Genomic DNA, 10,570 nt, shown 5'->3' on the forward strand with positions numbered 1-10,570 from the left:
TAACCGTGTGGGGTGTTTTTCAACTCGTGTGCAATTAAAAATTAAACCCAGTCTTCACATGGCCTTGGACACGCCCCTGAGTCTAGCTGTGTGTGATTTCCTTCGCTTTTCCCACATTCGTGTGGAATCCCACACGATCGTGTGTGATTTCCTTTGCTTCACCCACGTACATGTGAGATCCTACACGCCCATGTGGCTCGGTCGTGTCTCGCACACGACCATGTGCCTTGCCCATGTAACTCTCTAACTTGAAATAAAATTGAAAAAAATTAGCTCAAAGATTCACACGGCCTAAGACACGCTCATGCGTCCAGGTCGTGTGTGCCACAAGGCATGTCACATAGCCGTGTGGACTATTTTAGGCCGTGTAACCTTCAAATTTTTGAAAAATTAAGTCACAGGATCCACACAACCACGGACACGCCCGTGTGTCCAAGACGTGTGGGTCACATGGCCGTGTTGCCAGGCCGTGTAACTCACTATCAAACCCCTTATTGTGCACATGGCCTGGGACACGGCTGTGTGTCCAGGCCGTGTATGCCACACGACCGTGTGGGTTAAAAAATATATTTTTTTAGATTTTAAATTAGCATGCAATGAAATTAAAGGAATTAGCAAAAGTTAAACATTTGGGTTGCCTCCCGAGAAGAGCTTATTTAAAGTCTAAGCTCGACTTACCTCGTATTCGCATGATTACGGTGGTTTGTGGAGCTGAGGCTTCTTTTTCTCGTTATCAATTCTATTATCAAAATAAGGTTTAAGTCAAGCACTATTTACCTTAAATGTGCCAAATTCAGAATGAGTTACCTCAACTATACTGTACGGGAAAATGGTTTGTACCACGAATTACCTGACCATCTTGATTTTAGCTTTTCGGGAAATAATTTGAGCTTTGAATTGTATAAAAGGACACGATCCCCAACTATGAATTGTTTGAGCTACTTCAAATGAGCATCGTGGCATCGCTTTGTCGCTTCTTTATATAGTCTTGAGTTCTCGTAAGCATTAGCTCGCCACTCGTCTAACTCTTTTAGCTGCATCAATCTCTTCTCACATGTAAGTTTAAGGTTATAGTTTAGAAATTTTATTGCCAAAATGCTTTATGTTCAAGTTCAAGCGGTAAATGACAACTCTTTCCATATACAAGTCTTTAAGGAAATTTTCCTATGGGTGTTTTATACACAGTCCTATAAGCCCATAAAGTGTCATCTACTTTTATCTCCCAATCATTTCTATTTGAATCAATAATTTTTTTTAGGATGCGTTTGAGTTCTCGATTCGCAACTTCAACTTGCCCGTTAGTTTGAGGGTGATAAAGGGTAGTTGTTCTATGATGCACCCTATACTTCTTAAAGACCTTATCAGATTGAGCATTACAAAAATGTCACTAATACTCGCTCTAAGTGTTCCAAATTGAGAAAAGAGCTTCTTAAGAAATCGAACTACCACTCTAGCATCATTAGTAGGTAAAGTTGAGCTTCTACCCATTTTGACATATAATCAACTACTACTAGAATGTATTTATTACCAAAACAGTTAGGAAATGGGCCCATGAAATCAATACCCCAGATGTCAAAAATTTCACATGAAAGCATATAAGTTTGAGGCATTTCATCGTGTTTAGAAATATTACCTGTTCTCTGGCATCTATCACAAGAAACAACATACCTGTTAGCGTCCTTGAACAGTGTGGGCCAATAAAAACCTGATTCAAGCATTTTTTGTGCTGCCCTAATTCCATTGTAATGTCCTCATGCCGGTCCTGAATGACAATGTTCCAAAAATAATTTTTCACATCGACAAAGAATCACTTCTTTTGATGATGTGTCAACCCTTTTGGTAGGATGTTAGTAGCCAAGTAATTCGGGATATCCACAAACCAAGTGACTTTAGAATCGGTTATAACCAAGAGTTGTCCCCCAGGAAACAAGTTATTTATCTCATTTTCATTAAGCTCCTTGATATGGGGATTCTCTAATCGTGAAAGGTGATTTGCTGCAAGACTTTCGGCTCCCTTCTTATCTTAGATTTCCAAATCAAACTCTTGCAATAATAAAATCCACCTTACAAGTCGAGATTTTGCATCTAGCTTAGTTAGAAGATAACGAAGAGCGGAATGGTCAGTGTAAACAACAACTTTAGATAATATTAAATATGGTCTAAATTTATCGAATGTGAAAACCACGGCTAGCAATTCTTTTTCTGTAGTAGTGTAATTTTCTTGTGCATCTGTCAAAGTCTTGATAGCATAATAGATTAGCTGAAAATGCTTGCCTCTTCACTGTTCAAGAACTACATCTACTGCAAAATCACTCGCATCACAAATTAGTTCAAAAGTTAAATTCCAATCAGGTGTAACAACAATCGGGGCATTAATTAATTTTTCCTTAAGAATATTAAATGCTTCTAAGCATTTTTGACTAAAATTGAATGGCACATCTTTTTCTAGCAGATTAGTTAAGGGCTTAGCTATTTTAGAAAAATCTTTGATAAATCTTCTGTAGAATCCAGCATGTCCTAAAAAGCTTTGAATAACTTTAACTGAACTAGTAAGAGGTAGTTTTTCGATGGTTTCAATTTTCGCTTTATTAACCTCAATCTCTTTACTAGAAATTTTATGGCCTAACACAATCCCTTCTCGAACCATGAAGTGACATTTTTCCCAATTAAGCCCAAGGTGGAAAGAATTACCGAATACTAAGAAGGCGTCCATAAATACCTTTATAATGTTCTCTACAAGTTCATCAAATATGGCTAACATGCAACACTAAAAAGTAGCAGGAGCATTACACAACCCAAAAGGCATTTTTTGATAAGCAAATGTACCATATGGACATGTAAATTTCAATTTTTCTTGGTCCTCCGGAGCTATCGGGATTTGCAAGTAGCTAGAAAGTCCATCTAGGAAGCAATAATACATGTGACCAAATAATCTCTCCAACATTTGATCTATGAATGATAGACGAAAGTGGTCTTTCCTTGTGGCATCGTTCAACTTCCTATAATCAATATGAACTCTTCATCATGTGACTGTTCTTGTTGGAATCACCTCATTTTTCTCGTTGGCCACAACATTCATGCCTTTTTTCTTAGGAACAACCTGCACAGGACTCACCCAAGTATTATTAGAAATAGGATAAGTAACTCCAGCATCTAGAAGTTTAATTACCTCAACCTTAACAACTTTCTTCATGTTAGGATTTAACCTCTTTAAGCTTGCACGCATGGTTTGTACTCATCCTCCATTAAATTTTTATGGGTGCAAAAGAAGGATTGATCCCTCTGATGTCGAAAATCTTCCAGGCTATAGCTCTTTTATGTTCCTTTAACACTTGTAGTAACTCATCTTTCTCATTTGACTTTAAATCTGAAGCAATAATTACTGCTAATATAGAATTGTCTCCAAGAAATGCATACTCTAGGTGATTTGGTAATTGCTTTAGTTCCAATTTGAGAGGTTCTTCAATAGAGGGTTTTAATTTTAATTCCTTGTTTACCTCAATGTCCTTATAATTTTTCTGTCTCAGTGAAGACTCATTAGAATCTAAATCAATTTTTGTCTCACTTATAACAACATTATCGTCACCTACCTCCTCTCCTTGAACAAGACACAGTTCCAATATGTCCTTATAAACAATTTCCTATACTGAATCTTGAATAACATGATCATTAGAGTTAATAAAATAACAAGAATCATCTTATTCTCTAGAGAATCGCATGGCATCATAGATTTTAAAAGTGATCTTTTCATCACCTACCCTAAGCACAAGTTTACCATCACCCACATCAATGACAACCCTAGTAGTGGCTAAAAAAGAGTGACCTAAAATTAAAGGCACCTCACTACCCTCATCCATGTTAAGCACAACAAAATTAATAGGGAATATGAATTTATCTACCTTTACAAGTACATCTTCAATAATATCCCTAGGATATTTAACAAATCTATCGGCTAATTGAATACTCATCCTAGTGGATTTGGGTTCCCCAAGACCAAGTTGCTTGAACATTTTATAAGGCATCAAATTAATACTAGCACCCAAATCAGCTAATGCTTTCTCAATATATAAACTACAAATGAAATAAGGGATAATAAAACTTCCTAGATCTTTCAGCTTCGTTGGCAGTTTATTTTGGAGAATAGCTGAACATTCCTTGTTGAGTTCCATAGTAGATAGTTCTTCAAACTTCTTTTTCTTTGTTAATAGATTTTTAAGAATTTTGCATATATGGGCATCTGTGAAATAGCTTCAACAATAGGTAAGTTGATATGTAATTATTTAAAAAGTTCAAGAAATCTACCAAATTGTTCATCCATGCGGTCTTTCTTTAACTTTGCCAGATATGGGTCGGTGGTTTCTATTCTTTAACTACTTGTGTTTGAATTTCTTTAGGTTTTACTCCCTCATCATTTGCCTTATCAGTTTCCTATTCTAGCTTCATTTCAGGTTCAGCCAACACTTTCGCATTCCTCAACGTAACTACTTTCACATGCACTTTTAGGTTGGGTTCTGTATTACTAGGTGAACTACCTTATTGCCTTTTTGAAACCAATTTAGCAAGCTATTCAACCTGATTTTTGAGCCTAAGAATTGATGCTTGCTGATTTTGCAAAGTTATCTCGGTGTTTTGAAAATAAGTCTCCGGCGCCGAAATAAATTTTGCCAAAATCTCTTCAAGGTTCGACTTCTTTTCTAGCTGATAAGGTTGTTGTAAGCCCGGAAGGGGTTGTGATCTTTAGTTTCCTTGAATGCCCCATGAAAAGTTTGGGTGGTTTCTCCAACCAGCATTATAGTTATTACTATAAGGGTTATTTTGAGTTCTAGAATTATTACCCAGATAATTGATATGCTCATTCTCCGTGCTAGAATCGAAGGGTATATATTATGGATTATTTATTCTACCTCCATTTTCATCGCATTACATCACTAGATTTACCTATGCAAAAAGATATAAATCATTCAATTTCTTGTTTAATATTTCTACCTGGTTTGATAACATGGTGATCGCATCTAAATTAAAGACACCGAATGCTTCATCGGCTTCGTCTTCATGACTTACAATTGATGATTATTTAGTGACATCTCTTCAATAAATTCATAAGTAGCTTCGGGTGTTTTATTATTCAGAGTTCCACCGGCTGCTGCATCGATTAGTTGCTTAGTTGACTGATTCAAACCATTGTAAAAGGTTTGAACTTGTAGCCATAGAGGTAACCCATGGTGAGGGCACCTTCTCAATGAGTCCTTATACCTCTCCCATGCATCATATAACGTCCCTAAATCAATCTGCTCAAAGGAAGAGATGTCGTTCCTCAACTTGGCTGTCTTAGCCGAAAGGAAGTACTTCAGCAGAAAGTTCTCATTCATTTGATCCCATGTAGTGATGGAACCTCGTGGTAAAGAGTACAACCACTGCGTAGCTTGTTCCTCAATAAGAAAGGGATCAACCGTGGGTGAATGGTGTCGTCAGTGATGCCATCAATTTTGAAAGTATTGCAGATTTCTAGAAAGCTAGCCAAATGAGTAAATGGATCTTCCTTTTGCAAACCATTGAACTAAATAAATTGTTAACTCATCTAAATAGTGTTCGGTGTTAGTTCAAAATTATATTGCAACAATAGTGGGTCCTACAATACTCGATTCAACCCCAGTTAAAGTGGGCTTGGCATAATCATACATAGTACAAGAAACAAGAGCAGGATCTATAGGATTTCCAGCAACTGCAAGAGGTAGTTGATTATTTTCATTATCACCCATCTCCTTAGTAATAAAGGAACCTACCAGAAGCAAACAAAAGAAAAATTAGAATGTAAAAATTAAACTAAAAACAAAATAAAAAGTAAAAAATAAATGGCTAAATTAATAAAAATAAAGTGTTCCTAATATTTTAGTCCCCGACAACGGCGCCAACAACTTGATGATCACTAAATACGACAAAGGCAAGCGTACCTATTGAACAATAGTATAGCTATGGTGTGTAAGGAATACCGTATCCACAAGGATTAAAAGTACTAGTAATTACCGTTTTTCTATTATTTAGCCGACAATTTAGGGTGATGTGTTTTAATCTAAATTTACTAAACTAATCTAACTAAGAACACAACAGAGAATGAATCAAAGAAATAATCGAATATTAACCAATGAGATAGATAATACCCAGGAAAGAATTCACCTAAACTTTACCTACTATTATGAATCTGAATTAAATGATTTATTCACTTGTATCTTGATCCATAGAAATTCCTAAATTATGTTAATATCTCTTTTGAAAGTAAGAACAACTGACTTTAGGTTGATTAATTAAAATCTCTTTTTAATTAAAACCCCTATCATTCCATTAACTCGATCTATGGATTCCCCTATTAGATTTGCTCTAATCCAGTAGATTTATGTCATCCTATTTCTAGGCTTTCATGCAACTCCACTCAATTACGCTAAATCTACTCTTAATAGGGACTTTTGCTCCTCTAAATTAAGCACATTAAACATGAATTAATATCCCATAAATATTAAAACAAGAAATAAGCATACATAATTGAGAACAAGAATAAAGTATTTATCGCATAAAAACATACATTAAATAAAAGGATTCATCATAGGTTTCATCTCCTCTAGGTATTTAGGGGATTAGTTCATAATCCTGAATGAAAACATCTCAAAGTCAGAAAAACCACAAGACACAAAGAAACTCAATAAAACTTCGAAAGAAATTAAAAGGAGATCTTCAATCTTGATGGAGATCCACTTTCGAGTTGACTCCGATGGTGTTCTTTGAGTGTTTTCTTCAATCTTCTCTATTCTTCTCATTGGTATTTATAGTCTTTAGAATGCTCAGAAAACCTAAAAATTTTGTTTTTCCGCGTATTTGGGAAGCAGAGTACGAAATCGACATAGGCTAGCACATGGGCGTGTGCCTAGCCCGTGTGCAAATGCCCAGCACGTGTGGATCCTAAAAACAACTCTTTTTTCCCGATTTTGACTCATTTTTTGCTCCTTTCGATCCCAAATTCTCTCCTAAGTATAGAAACATGAATTTAAAGGATTAGGAGCATCAAATTAACTAATTTGCAAAATTAATCATCCAAAAACACGTTAAGAATGGAATTAAAAAATGTTTCTTTTATAGCTTATCAATTTTCATACTCTGACTGCGTGCCCTTATCAGGAAATTAATTTTTTTAAATTCCATTTTTTGCCATCTGTTTATGTTTCGATCTCACACTGAGCTCGTGTAGCTCACTTCCTATCAATTTTCTTCTTTTCAGGTAAATTTTGTGTTCTAAAGTTGGACTCGGCGGCCAGAGGTCTCAGATGGATAAGCTTTGATATAATCAAATAAAGTTTTCTTCAATTCTTAAATTAGTGAACTGTTTTGGACTGTAAGTATTTATAAGAACTGTGGCATAAATTTTATATTGGACTTCGTAAAATTTTATTTGGACTAAACTTTAGAAACTATGGATTTTATACTGAACCTAAATTACGAAGTTCATGCATGGTTTTTACGAAAATAAAACTAATATGAATTTTTGAGACTGTGATGTTTTTAAACACTTTAATTTGAAACTGTACAAGAAATATCAATCTGATTTATTTTTGAATTTTTTTACGCCAATTATATACTGTTTCAAAACATAGCTAAGTATTATTTAATTTCCTAAAGAAGAAGCAAACAAAATGTTTTCTTGGTTTGAATTAGAGTTCTTGTTTTTGCCACTTTTGGTGGCCAATGAAACCTCCGAAATTCGGTCTAAACTTCTAGGCCAGGTTTTGGGGTGTTACAAATTTACATAAAATATTTTAGGAAAAATAATAATATTGGTATTTAAATAATGTAATCAAAAGAAGCAAGTCATAAAATCTTGGCTAAATGGGTCATATATGTTAGGAAAAAATAATTAGCAAAATAGGTTTTTTTTTTTGAAAATTAGGGAAATAAGTTGATTTTGAAAAGACTGTATGAGCTAGACGCATTTTCTGCACAATTTCAGGAAAGTGTGCCTAGTTGAATGCGTTTTCCTCTGAGTTGGTAGGAAAACACGCCCAGCTGAACACACTTTACTTTCTCTCTCCTTGGCCAATTTTTTTCTTTAAGGTATTTTTGGGTTTTTTAGGATTAGGATTTTTAAGGTTTGGTTAGTTTTAAGATTTAAGGTTTTGGGTTTAGGGTTTTTTACTATTTTGGGATTTGAGGTAAACACTGTGAAAGATTAAAGGTAGAATTGAATTGTCGTAAATGTGATAACGCTCAGAGACACACACATTTATTTGTCGTGTCGGGAAGAGACCATTATCTTAGAAGCTCATCCTATGGAAGTTGGGATCTGGGGTGACGCCACTTTGTAAAGTCACGAGTTGAAATGTATGTAAAGGTCCCTGTCAACGGCCAGTATGCGGCCATGAGTTGGGGTATAATTGGGGGGTCAATTGACAGCCGTTATGTAGTCAAGCTTTTTTAATACTTGAACGTGGTGGCTTACTCACACCATACATAAGATTGAGATCATAATCATAGGGAAAAACGAATGGGTTTCTGGTGTATTCAACGTAATTTATTTCTACATCTCCACCAAAGGCAGTATTTTTAACATTCATTCTTATCTGAAGTTTAGGACGAGTTGGTTGCAAGAGCACGTAAACACTGTGAAAGCTTAAAGGTAGAATTGAATTGTCGTAAATGTGATAACGCTCGGAGACACACACATTTATTTGCCGTGTCGGGATGAGACCATTACCTTAGAAGCTCATCTTATGGAAGTTGGGATCTGGGGTGACGGCGCTTTGTAAAGTCACGAGTTGAAATGTATGTAAAGGTCCCTGTCAACGGCCAGTATGCAGTCATGAGTTGGAGTATAACTGGGGGGTCAATTGACAGTCGTTATGCAATCAAGCTTTTTTAATACTTGACTGGTGGCTTAACCACACCATACATAAGATTGAGACCATAATCATAGGGAAAAATGAATGGGTTTCTGGTGTATTCAACGTAATTTATTTCTACATCTCCACCAAAAGTAGTATTTTTAACATTCATTCTTATCTGAAGTTCAGGACGAGTTGGTTGCAAGAGGACTTTCAAGGGAGAGCGGATGTTTCGGTAGAGTAGAGGTAGAACTCGAGTCAGCACGACAATGATTGTAGTTTTTAATGAGTTGTTTAATAACGACAATCGTTGTCACCCCGAAAGGAGCTTCACTTTTACTCCACCATCACAACTGCTCCCCCTTGAGAGTCTTCTTGCATCCAACTTGGTCCCGGGCTTCGGATAAGAAGGAAGGTTAAAGATACTAGTTTTGGTGAAAATGAAGAATTAGAATAAGCTGATTATACAGGGAAGCCCCTTGGTTTTTCCCTATGATTATGCCCTCAAACTTATGTATGATATTTACAACGCATCATCTCTTGGTATCCAAAAAGTTTGAACTTGTGATCGCATAATGACTGTCAACTGGCCCTCGAGTTATACTCCAACCCGTGGTCGCATAATGACCATTGATCAAGACTTGTACTTGGACTTCGACCCATGATTATATAAACCATTATCACCTCGAACCCTAATTTCCAGAGGATGAATTTCTAAGGTAAGGGTCCCTTTTCGGCACGACATATGAAATGTGTGTGTCTCGGAGTGTTATCGCATCTCTAGTGACTCAAAACTACCTTAAAACTAGCACACTCTCTACCTAAAACAGGAATAAATATTTTCGATGAAAATTTTAAATATTGAAATGAATAGAAGATAGAGAGAGAAATTTTATAAAAGGGAAGGATAGTGGCCGGGAGAGATGATGGTGTAGGGGGATAGCCCTCCTCCATTTTATAGGCTTGGAGTGAGACTACAAGGAAAAAAATAGCGTTAAAAATTCGTGATCTGAAATGTGTTTTCACCAAATAATAACTTCAATGGTGCTTGAAAACTTACCCGAGATTCCCAAGCATAGTGTATCTTTGCAGGCTTTGGAAAAATGATAGAGAGAAAGTAGGCCTAGTTGGATGCATTTTCTGCTGACATGCGCTCCAGACCTAGGATTTCAGGGCAATCTTCATGCCCTCTTTGGATGAATTTTCCTACTCCTTGCCTCCACTGACAGTAGATATGACTTCTCATGGTGTCTAAGCCATGACATGTACTCCGCAGAGGTCACAATTTCGGTGTGAGAAAAGGTTTGTGCATGGGTATGAAACTTTTCCTACAATCTCAAATGTCAATATATTCATTATGGAATTCTCGCCAATTTTTGTCAATTTTTCCCCACAAATCAAGCTTGTGTAGTGCTTTAATGTCTTGCGGTGGTAGTGGAATATTTTGCCTCTACTTGAACAGCTGCATCACTCGGTCATACTCATGCATCTCCACCGTCATGTAAACTACAATGGCACCTTCGCGTCCCATATACTCTGATTGGCCAAATTTTTGAGCTGGATGCATTGTATGATTATCGGATCGGCGAATGACATCCATTCAAACTATAGTACACATTTATAAATTTTGTTATCTACAAAAATATTAAAAATCATTACGTAATTATTATATGTTTGAAAAATTCAATAATTATCCTTGGCTTCTG

General features: G+C 36.1%; 1 non-coding gene across 1 annotated transcript; it reads left to right on the forward strand.

The window, feature by feature from the left end:
- The first annotated feature begins 5,214 nt into the window (after positions 1-5,214).
- On the forward strand, positions 5,215-5,321 carry LOC128040135 (small nucleolar RNA R71). Its single transcript, XR_008194795.1, has one exon. It is a non-coding gene; the product is annotated as a small nucleolar RNA R71 (small nucleolar RNA).
- Positions 5,322-10,570: the final 5,249 nt, after the last annotated feature.

This window comes from Gossypium raimondii, chromosome 3 (assembly GCF_025698545.1).
Source record: "Gossypium raimondii isolate GPD5lz chromosome 3, ASM2569854v1, whole genome shotgun sequence".
NCBI classification, from domain to species: Eukaryota; Viridiplantae; Streptophyta; class Magnoliopsida; order Malvales; family Malvaceae; genus Gossypium; species Gossypium raimondii.